This window comes from Equus quagga, chromosome 6 (assembly GCF_021613505.1).
Source record: "Equus quagga isolate Etosha38 chromosome 6, UCLA_HA_Equagga_1.0, whole genome shotgun sequence".
Taxonomy (NCBI): Eukaryota; Metazoa; Chordata; class Mammalia; order Perissodactyla; family Equidae; genus Equus; species Equus quagga.
Window position 1 is genome coordinate 34,983,525 of NC_060272.1, and position 17,478 is coordinate 35,001,002.

Sequence of the window (17,478 nt, forward strand, 5' to 3'; positions counted from 1 at the left end):
TCTCCTGCAAGTTCGCCTGCTTTCCTACAGAACTAGCGCGGGCGGGCGCCCCTTCTCCCGGGGCTCCGAGGCGAGGCGCGCGTCTCCGCCTCGCCCCCATTCATCCGGCCAAGGTGAAGCGCGGGGAGGGAGGGCGCCCGCGCCGCGCCCGTGAAGGGCGTCGCTCCCCACCCCAAACAATGATGGCCCTTCCTTACTCGCCCAGCCCTCCGCTGCCCCACCCCCGCGCCCAGGTCATCGCACGCCCGGGCTGCCCCTGCCCGGACCCCATTGTTGCCCGGCGCGGGCGATGCCCGGGGCCCGGGGGCGGTCCCCGCGAGCGGCCGCGCCGCCAGCCTCCCAGCCCCTGCCGGCCGCCGGAGCCGGCTCCGCCCACACCTTTCCAACTTAGCCGGCGGGAGAGCCGCGGGGACTGCTCGGGTGCCCGACCCCCTCCCTGCGCGCCCCCACCCGGCCGGGGAGGGGGCGGGAGGCCGAGCGGGCGCCGCGCTTTCTGTGTCTCCGAATTCTCTTCCTAAGGCTGCCTTGCGCGCTCTGACACAAAAGAGGGGACTTTCTCGCGGCTGAGCGCGAGTCCTCGCCTGGCGAGTTGAAACCGGGGGGTTCCTCCTTCCGCGAGGCCCCGCGGGCCCCTCGGCCGGCGGCTCCCAGAGCTCCGTGGGCCATGTGTAGGTTATTTTGGGTGTCGCACCAAGGTGGTGCAGGTGAAAGGAAAGCGCGGCCGAGGCCGGAGGCCGGGGGGGCGGGGGCAGGGGTGGGGCGGGGTGGGGCGGGGTGGAGGCTCCGCGGACCCACCCCCCAGCCCGGCGGCCCGGGCGGCGAGGCGAGGGCTGGGCAGTGGGTGTTGCCTTCTACCTCTGCGAGCGGGGAGGGGTTAGTTTCCCACAGGGGATTTCAACCATCACACTCAGAGCCCGCCTCCTAATCCTCGGGCGGAGCGGCTCGAGGGCCCCATTTTATGGCAATAAAGCGACTTAGCGCCTGCTGAGCGAGCCCCTCCCTGCCGCCGCCCCCGCCCTCGGCCCCACCCCGGGGCTCGCCCGCAGCGGCGGGGCTTTGTTTCTGGGGAGGAGGACCCGGAGCTCTTTTGTTTGGGGGTTTGGTGTTTTCACCCCCCTACCTCACCCTACCCCACCCCACCCCACCCCCCGTGCCTCTCCGGTTTCCTGAGCTGCGGGCTGCAAGGGAGGAGAAGCGGCGTCTTGCAACCCCCTCGGCTGGGCCCCGGGGTAATTCGATGCGGGCCTGGCGAGGCTCCCCACGCTAGACCGGGGCTCGCGTCTCGGCAGCCTCCACCCACCGGCCCACCCTACATTTAGCGCATCATGTGATCCGGGTAAGTCATTTGCAAGTACAACAGTTCCCTGGGTTGCCCCCCATTCATTTCCTGAGAACTGCAGAGAGCAGCTGAGAGACTCTGCCTGTGCGTGTGCGAGTGTGCGTGTGAGTGTGCGCGGGTGACGCCGTGTGTGTGCGAGAGTGTGTGTGCGCGCGTGTGTGTGTGAGAGAGAGAGAGAAAGGGAGAGAGAGAGAGGGGGACTCTGTGTGAGGGAAAGAAAACAATTTCTCCTGCTCTGCAGCTTCTGTTCAGGTCTGTGCCGATTCCGTTTCTTATCAAAATAAACAACCCCCTCCTCTTTTTTTTTTTTGCCATCCCAAATCAGACCGTATTCTCTTAACATGTTTTATTTTTCTTCTGTCATCTGCTCAAGTTAAATCATTTTGGTTGGTCTGTGTTCTTAAAGGGGGAAAGTGTTGGGAAGCGGGAGGGGGCCGAGGGAGGACGATGCTATTGCAAAGCAAGGAGCGTCGGTCGGATTCGTGGAGAAGAAAGAAGGAGGTTCCCCCCCCACCCAAATTTTTTTAAAAAAGAACTTATCAAGTAACGTGAATTAAGCAAATGTTTTTCTACCCCTAGTGGATCGTTGGTTTTAGTGTTTGCCTGACAGTTGCCAAGGATGAGAAATAAAACACCAGAGCTGAATTGGAGGGGTGGGGGTGAGGGGGGGGGCTGTGGAAGTTGTTTGCCCCCAGGAATAGAGCCAGTTCGTTGAATAGCTGCCGCCCCGGGGCTGTGTGGGCTGTGGGTGTGCGCTGGAGAGAGTGGACGAGAAGGGGTTAAGGCGGAGATGACACTGCTGGCATGAATAGTGGTCCTGGTGCTACATTCATTATTGTCTCTGGTCGTAATGATGTGTAACTGTCACTTGCTACAGTGCCTGGTCCATGGAAGTAGCCAGGGGGTGGTCCGTGACTGTTATTTTCAATTACGGGGGACCCGGCCGGAGTTGACAAGGGGCAACTTTGCACGTCCACCCGGGTCAGGAAGCCCGCCGAGCCGGCCTGGGAGCCACTTCTTGCCTTAGAAGCTCGCTCCGAGGACTCGTACTTGACCTCCGCGACATTAGTTGGTGTTCGTGTTAGATGCTCTCCTACGGGGAGAATCAATCCTGCTTTTGTTGGATAGAGAACTGCCTATTAGAACTTTGAAAACTTTTATCTTTGGGGAAAAGGGTGGGGTGCACTCAACAGTTCTGTTTCGAAGTGCATTTGAGGCAAATGCTTGGAAAAAGTACCGATTCCTTTGTTATATGCCCTGCAGCTTCCCAGCCCCCTTCACCCTGCGCTTCGAGTTTTGCATACTTTAATAGTAATAGCTTTAATTTAGCTGATAAAAGCTGACTGTGTTGAGTTAAAGAGTATTAGTACAACGGAATTTGTAATCTGGATAAACAGTTTGTGTGGTTAATATTGTCAGCTCTCTGATTTAACTGTACAGATGGTTTAAGTATCGTTCTATATGGATTGTTTTAAGCAATTCCACTGGCTAATAGAATTCTCGGCCGAGCACTGGGATGTTTTATTTTAAATCAGGTTTAATATTCTCTCAGTTTCCCTGTAACACCACGGAGACGAGCAGCTTTATTTACATTTAGTGCATGTGCATCTCGTGGCTTCGGTAGATATCTGCCAATCAAATACACGTCATTCTGCAAATCCACCTAGACGCCTCCATGCCCTTTTCTTACTGGAGGATAGAGTTGTTCAGATACGTAAATGCTTTCAAATAAATTGGGTGGCTTTTTGCAGGCAGCAGCTTGTGATGGCAGTAGGAATGGTCACTTTGAAGAGTGGGTATATACCATCTTCTAAGAAATGCTCTTTGGAATTAGCATTTAATATAAACAGTCCACCCCCCCCCCCCCCCCGCCCCCCAAGCCTGGTTGTGCTATTTGCAGACCTCATTCACATTTTGTTTACATTTTTTAAAACCACATAGAAATTGGTTATGCTAAAGGGGTATATACTTTTAGCCTAGAAAATGTTAAACTGTAGAAGAGTAGTAGAAATAGGATGTTGAAGGACAACATTTTCGTTGCATAATTTATATCTTTATCATTGCAGCCTGGTGAGTCTGGAGACTAGGTTTGAGTTGGAGAGAGAACAATTTGAGCATACAGGAATTGGCAGAAATTTGTAATACGTTTAGGAAAGAGGTTTATTATTCTACCTTCTAATTCATAACTATAATGACATGTACTTAAGCTGGTAAAGTTTGGAATGTGTTCACATAAAATTTCCTAATTTGTGAACTAAAGCTGTGACACTCACGTAACTAATATAGCTGTGTCAGATCAACAAAACATTCTTGGGGGGTTTCTGTTTATTTTTGAAGTGCTTCAGTTATTTATCTGTTACTTAGTAATGCATATTTAAAAGAAACTTCAGCCAGCTAAACTTTGTTTTGGAATGCTCTGTATTAACTGTTTATTGAATGAAAATTGTTGTGCTAATGATCCTTTAATACTTTTTCTCCAGAAAGTTCCTTTGCAAGAAATGAATGTCATTTGGGGAGAAAACTGGAGCGGGTATAGCGTTTGAGACCTTGACCTTAGCAACTCTTGGCTGGTGGTTGTTTACTCCAGCTGCAGCCTATGTGTGTACAGAAAGGGAGGGACTGCAAACACAGGGGTGCTCACCCTCCCCAGGCCAAAGGAAAACAAATCGGGATGCTTGACGGTCATTCCGAGGAACATGCATTAGGCATATAATAACGATAGTGTTTTGGTCCTTTAAAAATATGTATGTTTCTCCAGGATTACTTCCTGGCCTCCTGTAAAAGGTAAACATGCACTTTAACAGCTTCAGAGTGAGTTTTAGATGTTATATCATGAAGCAGGCTGTTATCAACTTAATGAAATAATTTAGTCTTACATATAGGTGTGTTTCTTATCTCCACAAAATCGACATAAATGCTTAGGCCTCTAGGCCTATGCTGAGGACATTTTGAACTCAAGCCAGTGTTGGTTAATCTAGAAAATTGAGTAACCTTATCAGAGAGGTGATATTGTAAATAGTTGCACTGGACGTTTTCTCCATTGTACAAAATGGGAAGTGTGGTATTTCATATTTATGGGAATTAGATTGATCAGCTTAAATGGGAGGTGTCAAATGGTTTGTTTTCTTTATAATGTGAGAGAAACGATCTTCTTAGAGTGTCAGCGTCATAAATTTAGCTGTAGGTGATTTGTGTATTACAGAATAGTTGAATTCTCCAAAGCTAGAAATGGCACAAACTCATTTGCAAAGTTATTCTTTTTTTTGAATAAGTTTCCCCACTTGTGCTTCCATGTTGATTAATGAGCAAGAGCTAAAAATCCCAAAACAGTCTTTCAGCATTCACACCATGATTATCTTTTTCTTTTCGAAAACAAAACTTTCAGTTTTGTAAATAATTCTGAAAATAGGTTGCAGTTGCTTACCTTTATCATTTACATTTTGAAACTACCATATGATAGTAGAAATATCTGTATTTTTGCCCAATGTTCGTTTATTTTCCGTCTGTATATTAATACGTATTTTTCAGCTTATAAGTCATGCAGCTTTTGGTCTTAGGTATGTACAAAATGTAAGGGTAAAATATTAAAATTAAATCACTGGCAACACCCTGTAACCACAGCCTTAACTCATCTGCCACAGTCACCCCTCCCAAAATCAAAATGCAAGTAAACAGATGGGCCTTGCCCTGTGCCCAGGAGGTCAACAGCCTTATGCTCTGTGAGACCTTGGTTGCTAGATTCCAAGCCCTTCCAGAGAACTGTCTGACTTCAACCGACCAGAATTCATTTTTAGGGCCTGGACCAGCCACACCCCATCTGATGTCAGCTTTTGAGTTCTTGTGGTGGAGAACACATGCTGTGGATTAAATGGTTACTTTCTCTATATATTCTCAGTAATTATGTTACAAAAGGATTTTTCGGTTTTGGGTGTTTATTGTCATAAAAGTGGCTACTTGAGTAGTCGTATTGCTCTATAAAAATTTGTTTTGGTCTGGCAGTAGATTACAGGATCTTCACCCAAAGAATGCTGCTGTGGTATGGTCTTTCTCCTGTCTTTTTTCCAACTTAAAGTTATACTTTTATTTTGTTGCTAATTTCATGGTCTATATTTTAAAATATTTATTAGTGTAATAATTGGACTGGCTTAAACAGTACTATTGTTTAGGTACAGATGGAGTAGCAGAAAGCCCTTGCTCATATTGCTGCATGGAAGGTGAGAAGGGAAAAATGGGAGAGCTTTGAGATAGTTTTCCTGCCTCGATCAGAAGCTGTAGAAGCTGCCACTATTACTGCTTGCTGGCCTGGACAGTCAGGAATTGTGTTCAGAGTGCTACATTTTCCTTGCTTATCAGTATGTATGACCTTTCACAATAATTCCTGGCATGGTGTGTATGTATATACTATATATACATATGTTCACTATTTTATATATTTATATATGTATGTGTATATATATAAAATATATTTATGAATGCGTTTTTATATTCTTTATCTATATTGGCATATACTCCCTACACCATATATGTTATGGCCAAGAATTATAGTAAAAAAGCCCCCCTCTTGTATAAAAAAGAAGAAATACACGTAAAGTCTGTTTTTTCAAATTGTATGTTTAGTAATACTATTCTCACTTTATTTTTGAGATTAACAAGCAAACTCATAACAAAACATGAAAACAGCCCTGCCCCAAAGAAAACAAACCAACAAACCTAAATGACAATCAAGATGAATTATTGTAAAAAATGAAATAAACTGCAAAGAAAACCTTCATTCATTTCATAATCAAGTGTCTGCTAAGATTATACCTCCTGGAATCAGGACTGATTTACACGATTAAGTGAGTCTGCAAAATGGGAAAAATAATATGTAGTTTCCGGGGCTGTGGAGGGTAAAATGAGGTAAGGTCGGTAAAAATCACATTGTAAACTGTGAAGTACTGGTGTGGCAACTGATTGACAGAAAAACCACTCCCTCCCCATTCTCCACCCCCTGCCCTAAAAGGGATGAACTTTCCAGCCTCTCAAAGTGAGCCTATAAATTACACTTATGGAGAAGGAATTTCCGAGTGTGGGTAGAAAACTTCTGGCAGTCAAAGGTCATGAATTCCATTCCTGTCTCACCAGAGATTTGCTCTATGACCTTGAGAAAGTCACTTTTACAAAGTTTCTATGTAGCTGGTATAAAAGTTACTGACTATTAACGTTTATATAATGCAGGTGAAGTATCTCAGCTTTTCAGAGGAAAGAAATACATGAAGCTACAGTTCCCATGATCGTTTACGGAAAATAGAAAATAAAGATGAACAATGATTATTTAGAGATTATAACCCTCCAGGCTACTTCTTTAATGAATCAACTGAAACTTCTATCAACTGGTCATTAGAAATGCCCTTAATTTTTTTTTATAGAATCATTAAATTTGTGCTGTTGTGCTATAATTTAGAACAGTCTGTTGAACTGCAAATCCCTAGTTAAGCCAAGATTCTGTTGATTAAGCTCTGTCTGATTTATGGCTTAAAGTCTCTTGGTTATTAGACTCAAACATTGTTGCAACACAACGTGCTCAGTAAGGAGAGGTAGATGATGGAGATCTTAAATGGGTATTTGAAAATTTATTGAACACGTATTTCACTTTTATCACACATTTTTCTGCCATGTACTTTTCTTTACACACACAATTTGAGAAAATTAATTACTTAATTTCTTCCCAGCTACATTTTTTCCAGTTAAGAAACAAAAAAGACTTTTTTTCACACTCTGCCTAATCACTCTATTCTTGCAAGAGCAAAGAACCAGATTTAAAGTAGCTCATCAATATAACTCATTTTAGAGTCTTTCTGTGTCGCACTTCCACCTTGCGTAACTCCTGTTCGTGTTACAACTATGACTGTAAACATCCCTTTCTGTGGGACTCTTATTTATCATCCTTTGCTTTAGGAATACGCTGGGTTCCAGTCTGTGTTCTATGGCCTCATAGCTAGTGATATTCCTGCTGGTGTAATTGCTTGTTGTTTTGCCTTGTCTCCACCCAATAAGTCCCTTGAGAGCAGGAAATGAATCTTCTTCGCAGTTACTTTACTGACTTCTAACACAGTACCTAACATAGTGATTGATCACATAGTGCTGAAATACTTACCGAAAGAGCAAATCGAGGAGGACAGTCCATATGACTGTCCTTTCAGTAGCTAAATGCCAATATGATGGTCATTTCCTACCCAAGTCTTTTCGTGTCTAGCTAAATATATTCAACTCGATCAGCCGTTCCACAATTCACTACATTTTCCTGGAATTTCTTTTTCTTGCAAAATGAAGCCTTGTTGTGGAGTCAGATAGTTCTGGGTTTGACACCTCAAGCTATCCAGTTTTTAGCTGTCTAACTGGGCAAGTTAATTCTCAGTTTACTCGTTGGTAAATAAAAAGAAAAGAACAAATAATGTCAACACTGCAGAGTGTTTTTGAGGATTAAAATTGTGGTAATGTCCTTAAAGCATCCAGTATATAGAACCTTGTACATATTTAGCACTTGATAAATATTAGTCTGCTCCAGTGTATTGATGCCTCTCTTAAAAGCAGCCATTCAGAGTAAATAGTAGCAAGAAAATAAAACAGCTGCTCTTTATTGTGTAGCCACTATAATACAGAAGTTAGGCACGGGGCTTTTCATATGTTATTTAATATGTACTCTTTAGAAAACAGGTATGTATAGTTGACTTTCAAATAATTGACACTCTGCGTCCTCTTTGTGGAGACCCCTAAAGTATCTTTTATTCACTGGATTTTGATTTAGGAATACCAGTTCATGAGTGCATTTTTGTAGCTATTGTGTGATGGTGCTGTCTGCCAAGTAACAGTACTACCCCCGCCCCATTGACTTTGCCACTTTTGACAGTAATTTCAGAAACTATTTGAAAATTTTACTGCTTTTTGCCTTTCATTAACAAAATGAATAGAAAAAAGGGGAAAATGAAAGTGCTACTTGTAGTTCTATGAGAAACAGGGTTTATTATCTTGATGTACAATTGAGACAAAGAAATCATTAGGTGTACTGAAAAGTGGTGAATCTTTATTGATAGTGCTTAATGGAGTTAAGCTGATAAAGTGTGAAAAATAATAAGATTATAGAACGTACAAAATGCTATACATCTATTTTAAATGACACTGTCTAATAGAGTGTGTGTAATTACAGATTTTGCAAGTTTTCTTTTGTCTCTGGGAATGACTCTCCTTTAAAACCTTGGTCTGGTCCCTTGACATAGACATATTTGACTTTTTACAAGTTTTCAGGAGTGCGTTATATATAAAAAACATGAGAGTCCTTCTTTTATTTATTAAATAAATATTCATTGAGTCCATGTGTATGATATTAAGGTTTTTATTTTATAGATGTGGAAACTGATTTTCACCAAAGAAAGGACATCATGATCCATAGCCATTTTTTTTTTTTTTTGAGGAAGATCAGCCCTGAGCTAACATCTGCTGCCAGTCTTCCTCTTTTTGCTGAGGAAGACTGGCCTCGAGCTAACATTCGTGCCCATCTTCCTCTACTTTATATGTGGGATGCCTGCCACAGCATGGCTTGCCAAGCAGTGCTAGGTCTGCATCAGGGATCTGAACCGGCGAACCCTGGGTCGCTAAAGCGGAATATGTGAACTTAACCACTGCACCACCAGGCCAATCCCCATAGCCAGTTTTAAAGCAGAGAGTTGAACGCTGGAAAGCCTTTGAACTTTCCCCTGTGTGACTGTTACCTCTCTTCAGCATTAAATATGATATTCTAGAGTTAATCTGATTGTAGAGTAGAGCAAAAAATGAGAATATTATACAAATAAATACTGTATTTAGAAGCTGTATTTTATTTGTAGATTATATTGACATACTGCATTTACTAGAATGTATTTACTAAAATATTTACTTCAATTCAGAAGCCAATTCTGTGTTTGCTGATACAGGTACTAAAACAAGTTATGAGACCTAATCCAAAAGTTATTTTAGAAGGCAGCTGCTACAGGATGTTCCATAGTAGTAATAGTAGACCAATAAATTCTGGCCAATATGCGTTTTGCTGTTTGATAAAGCTGTTAAAGTCAGAAGCATAATAAAAGTAATAAAAAACATGTTATCTATGTAAAAAAAATACCTTATCCGTTTGACCTATACTTATTTAGCTCCTAACACCTATCTGGAATCATATAGGAAAAGGTTAGGGCGTTATCATTAATGAGCTGAAAATCAAGTAGCGGAGGAAAGACATGTAGAAAATTATAATACAAAGTAATTTGTGATAAATCGACCAAGTGCATGCTATAAGTTGCTTAAACAAAATGCTTGGGGGAAAAAATTGCTTCTGTCTTGCAAATCAAAAGTTTCAGTGTTTTATTGAATATGTGGCGAAAACAAACAAGCAAATACAAAACATAATGGAAAAAGTTTACTTTTTGTGGAAAAGAGAAAGCAAACCTGCGAGGAGATGAAAGTAAATTAAAAACAGGTATTTTGAGGGGGCCTGCCCTGTGGCTGAGTGGTTAAGTTCACGTGTTCTACTTTGGTGGCCTGGGGTTTGCTGGTTTGGATCTTGGGTGCGGACCTACGCACCACTCATCAGGCCGTGCTGTGGTGGTGTCCCAAACAGAAAAACTAGACTGACTTATAACTACGATGTACAGCTATGTACTGGGGCTTTGGGGAGAAGAAGAGGAAAAAAAGAGAAAGATTGGCAACAGATCTTAGATCAGGGCCAGTCTTCCTCACCAAAAAACTCCAGGTATTTGGACAACTGTGGTGATCTCACACCTCCTTTTCTGTTATTTTTTAGAGCTGATGGCTTTATGATATTTTGGCAAACTTCTATCATTTGCCATGTCACCAGAAAATTTTCTTTTCTAGAAACAGATGCTGGATGTACTTGGCCAGTAGGGCATACAGTGTTATAATGAGTTTAGAGTAGATTTATTTGGGCAAGACCAAAATAATAGTGTTGATTGGTTAATCACACTTTAAAAATACACTTTATGTGAAGCTATCTACTGAAATTTATTTCCTATTGCTGAAGAGGTTTGGTTTATGATATTTATAAATGGTGGGAATATTTGCCTTCAGCAAAAACCTTCGAATATAGGAATGAGAGTTCTTTTACATAAGAACCATGGAAGGAAAAACTTGAAAACTGATCAATTTTACAGAAGATCAGAGTTGATTGTAATTTATCAGAGGTGTTACTTGAAGCGATATTTAGAAAGAAACTTTACATTAGTGTGGTTGGATATTTAAAGAGTGGCATCCTTTGAAATGTGCATTAGCTTTTTCTGCTTTAGGTATAAATATGGGACACTTAAGCAAACACAGAATATTTCGTTTTGAGAGATTGTATAACAGGAAAGAAATGATCTCTTGAGGAGTCTACAAAGAGCATTGATGGAATTCTTATTGTGCACTGAGCCCTCTGTTGAGTATATTGGGACTATACCAAGGCTCTAGGCTAAAGCAGTTGTGTTTTATTTATACATAGCCTGGTAATTAAGACAGTTTAGAATACTTGAGAAGTATGGGCTAGCAAAAAATAGCTTAGTTCTTGGTGGTTTACAGAGTGGTTTTCATTTCATCTGACCATCCTATAAGATAGATTGGACATGTTACCATTTTATTGATGTGGATATTAAAGTCAAGCGAAGGTAAAGTAACTAGAAGGTGGCCAAGTCAAAACTAGAACCTTGATTTCCAACACCAGCAAGATAATTTTTTCTCTTTCATTCCACTACTGTTTTCCTAACTTTCATTGAGTCTTAATAAACCAAAATTCTGAAAGTCCATGTTGTACAAAAGAGGTACCACTGTCTAGTGTTTACCTCATAGGGGATGTTCATTGAATGTTATTGGGTGAATTCTCACCTCTTTTCAAAACTTTTGCACTTAAAAGGGCATAAAAAACCTCATGTATACCAGCCCAGAGAGACCACCCTGATCAGTTCTAGAAGAGACTGCAATTACAGGCATCTGTACTCTTTGAAGAAAATTAGGGATATGGTTCAACACTTAAAATGTCCCAAGGCTTGTGCTAGGCGCTGAGAATGTGAAGGCAAATGAAACATGGGCTTTATCCTAATTTCTAGGCAGACTGCAGAAGCAGCAGCACGGCTGAGCGCAAAGGAAGGACCATGCTAGTGTGTGCTGGTTTATTTTGTTTTCCTCAGTTAGATCTTTAATGTGCCTGAAAAAATACCCTAGATATATTTAGATTGATGCTTTAGTAAAGAAGTACTTTTAATCTTATCAGAAAATCTTTTTCCATATAAGCATGTGATTTTCTAAGTTTTTTTCTCTTTCAAAAACAGTACATCATGCATTTAGTGTACGTGGAATGTGTGTGATACATTTTAAAGGCATTATTTCATTTAATGTTTATAGCTAACTCTCTGCTGGGTATTTATGGTATTTAAATGTGAATTTGCTATTACTTTTATGACTTAGTTTTTCAAAGGAACACAACTTCAGCTTTGCAGGAAATAAGCTTTGTTTTGCAGAACCTCGCTTCCTGGGTCGTGTTTACAAATATCTCTCTCTGATAAAACCAGGTACACGTGTGTGGAGACTTGTAAACTTCTTTTCTTAGTGAACTCCTTTCTCTCTCTCTCACTTAGCTCCTCTTCATCCTCTAGTCAGCAGTAGCATTCCATTCCTCCATAAGCCATGCCATCAGAACTATTATGTGTCCTTGTATATTTTTTCCCATATCCATAAGTGTTATACACACACATGCACACAGGTTTATTTATTTTGTGAGGAAGAGTGGCCCTGAGCTAACATCTGTTGCCTGTCTTCCAGTTTTTGCTTGAGGAAGATTGTCACTGAGCTAACATCTGTGTCAGTCTTCCTCTTATTTTGTGTGGGCTGCCACCACAGCATGGCTTGATGAGTGGTGCTATGTCTGCGCCCGGAATCTGAACCTGTGAACCCCAGGCTGCCGAAGCGGAGTGCCCGAACTTAACCACTATGCCACTGGGCTGGCCCCTCATTGTTGCTTTAAATTAGGATTTCCTGACTGCTAGTGACCTTGAACATCTTTTCCTATGTTTGTAGATAAATTTGAATTGTTCTAAAAATTACCCTTTCCTATTCTTTGTCCATTTTTCTGTTTGGTTGTTGTCCTTTTATGAGACCATTTGTCCAACATCTGCATTGCAAATAATTTTTTCAAAAACTAATTTTTTGTCTCTTCTTTGTTCAAGAAATATCTTTTGATATATAACACTTAAAGTTTTTATGTAATTGATTCTTTCTCTCTCTTTGTCTGGTTCCCTGTTTTCTTCTTTTTTTTTTTTTAAAGGATTTCTCCATTGATAAAATAGACATGTAATCTCCTACACTTAGATTTAATTTTTCTTTCCATTTGGTCTTGACTTTAGTCCCTTTGGAATTTTTTTTTGAGGAAGATTAGCCCTCAGCTAACTACTGCCAGTCCTCCTCTTTTTGCTGAGGAAGCCTGGCCCTGAGCTAACATCTGTGCCCATCTTCCTCTACTTTATATGTGGGATGCCTACCTCAGCATGGCGTGCCAAGCGGTGCCATGTCTGCACCTGGGATCTGAACCAGCGAACCCCGGGCCGCCGAGAAGCAAAATGTGTGAACTTAACCGCTGCGCCACTGGAATTTTTAGTTGTATATACTATAAGAGAGGGGAGGAGAGTCCACCTTTACTTACTTTCAGATTCATATCCAGTCCATTGTATCAGCACCATTTTTAAGGTAATGTATCCTTTCCCCAGTAAATAAAATTTGTCATATTTTATGTTTCCATATATCCTATGATAGCAGATTTTTTTCTTTTTAACATAATTTGTCATATTTTATGTTTCCATATATCCTATGATAGCAGATTCTTTTCTTTTTAACATAACTTTCTTAGATATTCTCAGACATATAACTAATGTTCACATCTAAGGAATATTTTATCTATTGTCCCAACTCCCCCAGGCAAAAAATACACAGAAGTCCTGTTGTCGTTCTAATTGGAATTGCATTAAATTACATGTAATCGAGACAATTAACATTTTAATGTTATTTCTAGTGCATTATTTTATCCTGATTCAAGAATGTGGATGTCCTTCTCTTTATTCATATCTTATTTTTTATATTTCAAATAGAGTTTAATATTTTATTTGTAGTGGTTTTCTCTTTGATTAAATTTAGTTCTAAGTACTTTGTGTATTTTTGGCTATTTTATATCTACGGAGATATTCTTCTTTTTCCTGTTGATATAGTGAATTAATTGCATTGCCTAATCTTTGAATGTTGTACAGACTTAGTTTGTGTTATTTTCCTCATTTATAATTTTAATCAAAGCATTGCTATTCATTTTTTAACTCTTGCTTATAAGCATCAAATTTTAATATCTAAGTCAATTTTTTGGGAAAGAGACACCATCAAGAATTTCCCTCCAGAACAAAACAATGATGTTCCTTCCTCTAAATAACCAAATTAGTTTGTGTTTTTGATTCTTTAATAATTTGCTGAGATTTGCTTTGTGGCTCACAATATGGTCTATGTTGGTGAATGTTGCATGCACAGTCGAAAATAATGTGTCTTCATTGGCGCATTCTATGAATATCAGTTCGGTCTATATTCTATAAATGTCAGTTTGGCAAGCTAATTAATGTTCTTCAAGTCTTCTCTATTGTTAACTGATTTTTTTGTCTCCTTGTTCTGACTGTTATTGGGAGAGGAGGGTTTAAGTGTTTAAATACAATTATGAACTAGTCTAATTCTCTTTTCAGTTTTATCAGGTTTTGCTTTATGTATTTTGAAGCTCTCTTATTAGATGCATACATGTTTGGGATTGTTATGTTTTCTTGGTGAATTGACACCTTTATCATCGTGTAATATCCCTCTTTTTCCCTTGTAGAGAACGTATAATTGGATGATACTGTTTGTAATTCCATCTTACTGTCTCCAACTTTTATTTGAAATGGTTTGATCATTTACATTAAACATTTTTGTAAGACAGTTTCTATCTACTGACTTGGTATTTGTGTTCTATTTGTCTCACTTGATCTTTGCTCTTGTTTTCCCTGTTTCTTGCCTTCTTTGGGCTTGGTTGTGTTTTAAAATTCTGTTTTATCTTCACTATTGGCTTATTAACTACATCTCTTTTATATTTTTAGTGGTTACTCTAGAGTTTACAATGTACATCATTAACTTATCACAGTCTATCTTCAAATGATGTCATACCACTTCTGTGAAGTCCGAATCTTACAACAGTATACTCCCATTTTTTCGCTCCCATTGTTTGTGTTACTTTCTTAATAAATTTTACTTATATATGTTATAAACCATACATTTCCTAGTTCTGTTTTTGCTTGAAAGAGTCAGTTATCTTTAATAGGGATTACAAATCAGAAAAAATGTCTTTTTTGTATTTATTGATTTTTTTTTCCTAAGTCCAGCTTCATTCTTTCTTTGTTCTAAATTTCTATCTAGTATATTACTTTTGCCTAATGAAATTTCTTAATATATCTTGTAGTGCAGGTCTGCTGGCAGTGACTGTTCTTGGCTCTTGCTTGTCTGAAAAAGTCTATTTGTCTTTGTTTCTGAAATATTTTAGTTGGATTTTGAATTCTAGTTTGACAGTTTTCTCCCTATTACTTTAACCATTTTTCTATATTATCCTTTAGCTTGCATGGTTTTTGAAGAGGAGTCTTTGTGATTTTGATCTTTCTTCCTCTGTATGTAATGGTTCTTGTTTCCTCTGACTGCCTTCAAAATTTTTTCTTTAACTTTGGTTTTCAGTAATTTGGCTATGATGTGCATAAGTGTGCATAGTTATCATTTCTAATTATCCTGCTTGGAGTTCTCTAAATTTCTTTGTAGTTTGTCCTTCCTAATTTTTCATCCATTAGCTTTTTGAATATTTCTTCTCCCTTTACTCTCTCTTCTCCTTCCAAACTATTTTCACAAGTACATTAGTCTGCCTTATATTGTCCCAGAAGTCTTGGATCCTTTGCATCTCCTCTTGTCATATTCAGTTTTCAGTCTGAATAATTTTTATTGCTAGATCTTCAAGTTTACAAATTCTTTCTATTGTGTCTAGTCTTTTGTAAGCTCAGTGAAAAAATTCTTCATCTTTGATCTAAAGTTATTTGTAGCATTTTCATATCACGTTAAAAAATTCCATCTCTGCTTAATTTCTCTGTTTATGCGTGTTGTCTTTTTCTTTAGATTTCTTTACATTTTAATCACAGTTATTCTAATGTCTCTATTTGATAATTTCAACATCTCGGTCGTCTTGAGGTCTGATTATGTTGATAGCTTTATCCCTTGACAATGGGAAACTTTTCTTGCTTTGTTTTTGTGTCTTGTAATTTTTGATTGACTGCATGATGTTATATGTAAGAGAACAGTAGAAATTGAGGTAAATAATTATTCTGCAAGATATTAGTGTCTGTGGAGGGGGGAGATGAATCAGTTTGGTCTGTGGATGTGCTGAGTTGTTGCTTTGTTGTTGCTGCTGAACTGTCACATCACCAGAGACTTCAAGTTCTCTCAGGAATGCCTTGCTTTTACCTTGAGACTTCTGTGAGAACTGGAGCACCACATAGTGTTTCTTCTCAGTGTTCCTGCTATACCCTCAACTTTCAGCCAGCCCCCACCTCTAGTATCACACGGGGCCTCTTTCTGTGCTTTTGCCTCTATCCCAGTAGTAGTCTGGGTGGAGTTGTGGTTGGGTGAGTGAGTGGGGTCTCAGTTCCCCTACACCAGCTGCAGTCTTAGGCAGGCCTGGCATACCTAAGCCTGAGCTGGGACTTGGTCGGCATGCCTGTACCTTCTCGTGGTAGCTAAACTAGGCCTCATAACAATGGCAGACTTTTGTGCCAGTGAGTTTCTAATTCCTCCATCAATGTGGTTGACCTTTTTTGTATCACTGAGGAATTCTGGGCCTGAGTGAGTTTCCTGCCTTACTGCAGGAGCAGATGAGTTTTACTTAGTGTTGAGTCCAGGGTCAGGGGTGTGTGATTTCTGTCTCTTACTCAGTGGCTGCTCTTCTTTGAACCTGGGGAGAGGGATCGGCAGAGGGTCTTTCTCTCCTAGCGCAGGTATTTTCTTCTCCTCCTCTAGCAGCAGTTCACCTCTGCCTGGAGGGAACAGGAGTATTTACTGTCCTTGTCCCTGTGGCAGATGGCATTTGCTTTTTTTGGTAGTAGAGTCTGGGAAGAAGCCAGTTTTTATGCTTGTGCTCCAGTGGTTGTTGATCCCTACCTGCATACCAGCACTTCCAAGGGGGCTCTCTGGTCCCCTGTTCTTTTCCCAGTCTTTTGTCTTAGCACCTGTTGAAGGCTTGTGCAAAAGAGCAGGTGAGTGGCTGTGCAGTGTCCTTGCATCAGTGGTTTGCTGGGATACTCAGTAACTGTGCTAGCCCACATTCAGCTTTTAAGAATTTGTTAGAATTTTAGTGGTTTTTATATCTGCTGAAAAATTAAAAAAAAAATTATTGCAGTAAAAAACACCTAAAAAGGAATTCACCGTCTTAACTATTTTTAAACCTGCAGTTCAGTAATGTCAACTACATTCACATTGTTGTGCAACCGATCTTGAACTTTTTCATCTTGCAAAACTGAAACTCTATATCCATTGAACAAGTTTCCATTTACCCCTCCCTGGGCCCCTGGCAGCCACCATTCTACTTTCTGTTTCTTATCTGCTTTTAGGACTGTTCACTCTTTTTCCATTATCATGGCCATAGGCAATGTCCTGTTCCTCTGTGAAGGGGCTTGTTACCCACTGGAACCTACCTAGTTCACCTGGTTGCCTTGTGACTTCAACTCTTTGGTCTCAAAAACATGATTTTGTAGTGTATTCAGCTTACCTAAGTCTTTTCTTTCTATACCCGTTTAGCTTAAATGTGCTTAGATTTCTTTTCCTTTTTCTTTTTTTGGAATACCTGTTGAATTTTTTGTAGGTTTTTTTTTTTATCATCTACTGATAAATCATCTGTTTTTCACCTTTAGTTGACTGTTATAAAGTGTTGTGTTGGAGGATTTGTTAAAATTGAACTATCCTTGCGTCAGGGAACAAACCTTGCTTTTTCATAATTTGTTATGTTTGTATAACTTTGCTTGATTCTATTTGATAAATTGGAATGATATTTAGAA

At 40.1% G+C, this 17,478-nt stretch overlaps 1 protein-coding gene across 2 annotated transcripts in view; it reads left to right on the top strand.

The window, feature by feature from the left end:
- The first annotated feature begins 793 nt into the window (after positions 1-793).
- KLF12 (KLF transcription factor 12) overlaps positions 794-17,478 on the top strand; it is a 470,708-nt gene continuing 454,023 nt past the window's right edge. For both annotated transcript variants that reach the window (XR_006889121.1, XM_046664760.1), the window contains exon 1: positions 794-1,336. The gene's annotated coding sequence lies outside the window, so the exon portion shown is untranslated. The remainder of the gene's footprint in view (positions 1,337-17,478) is intronic.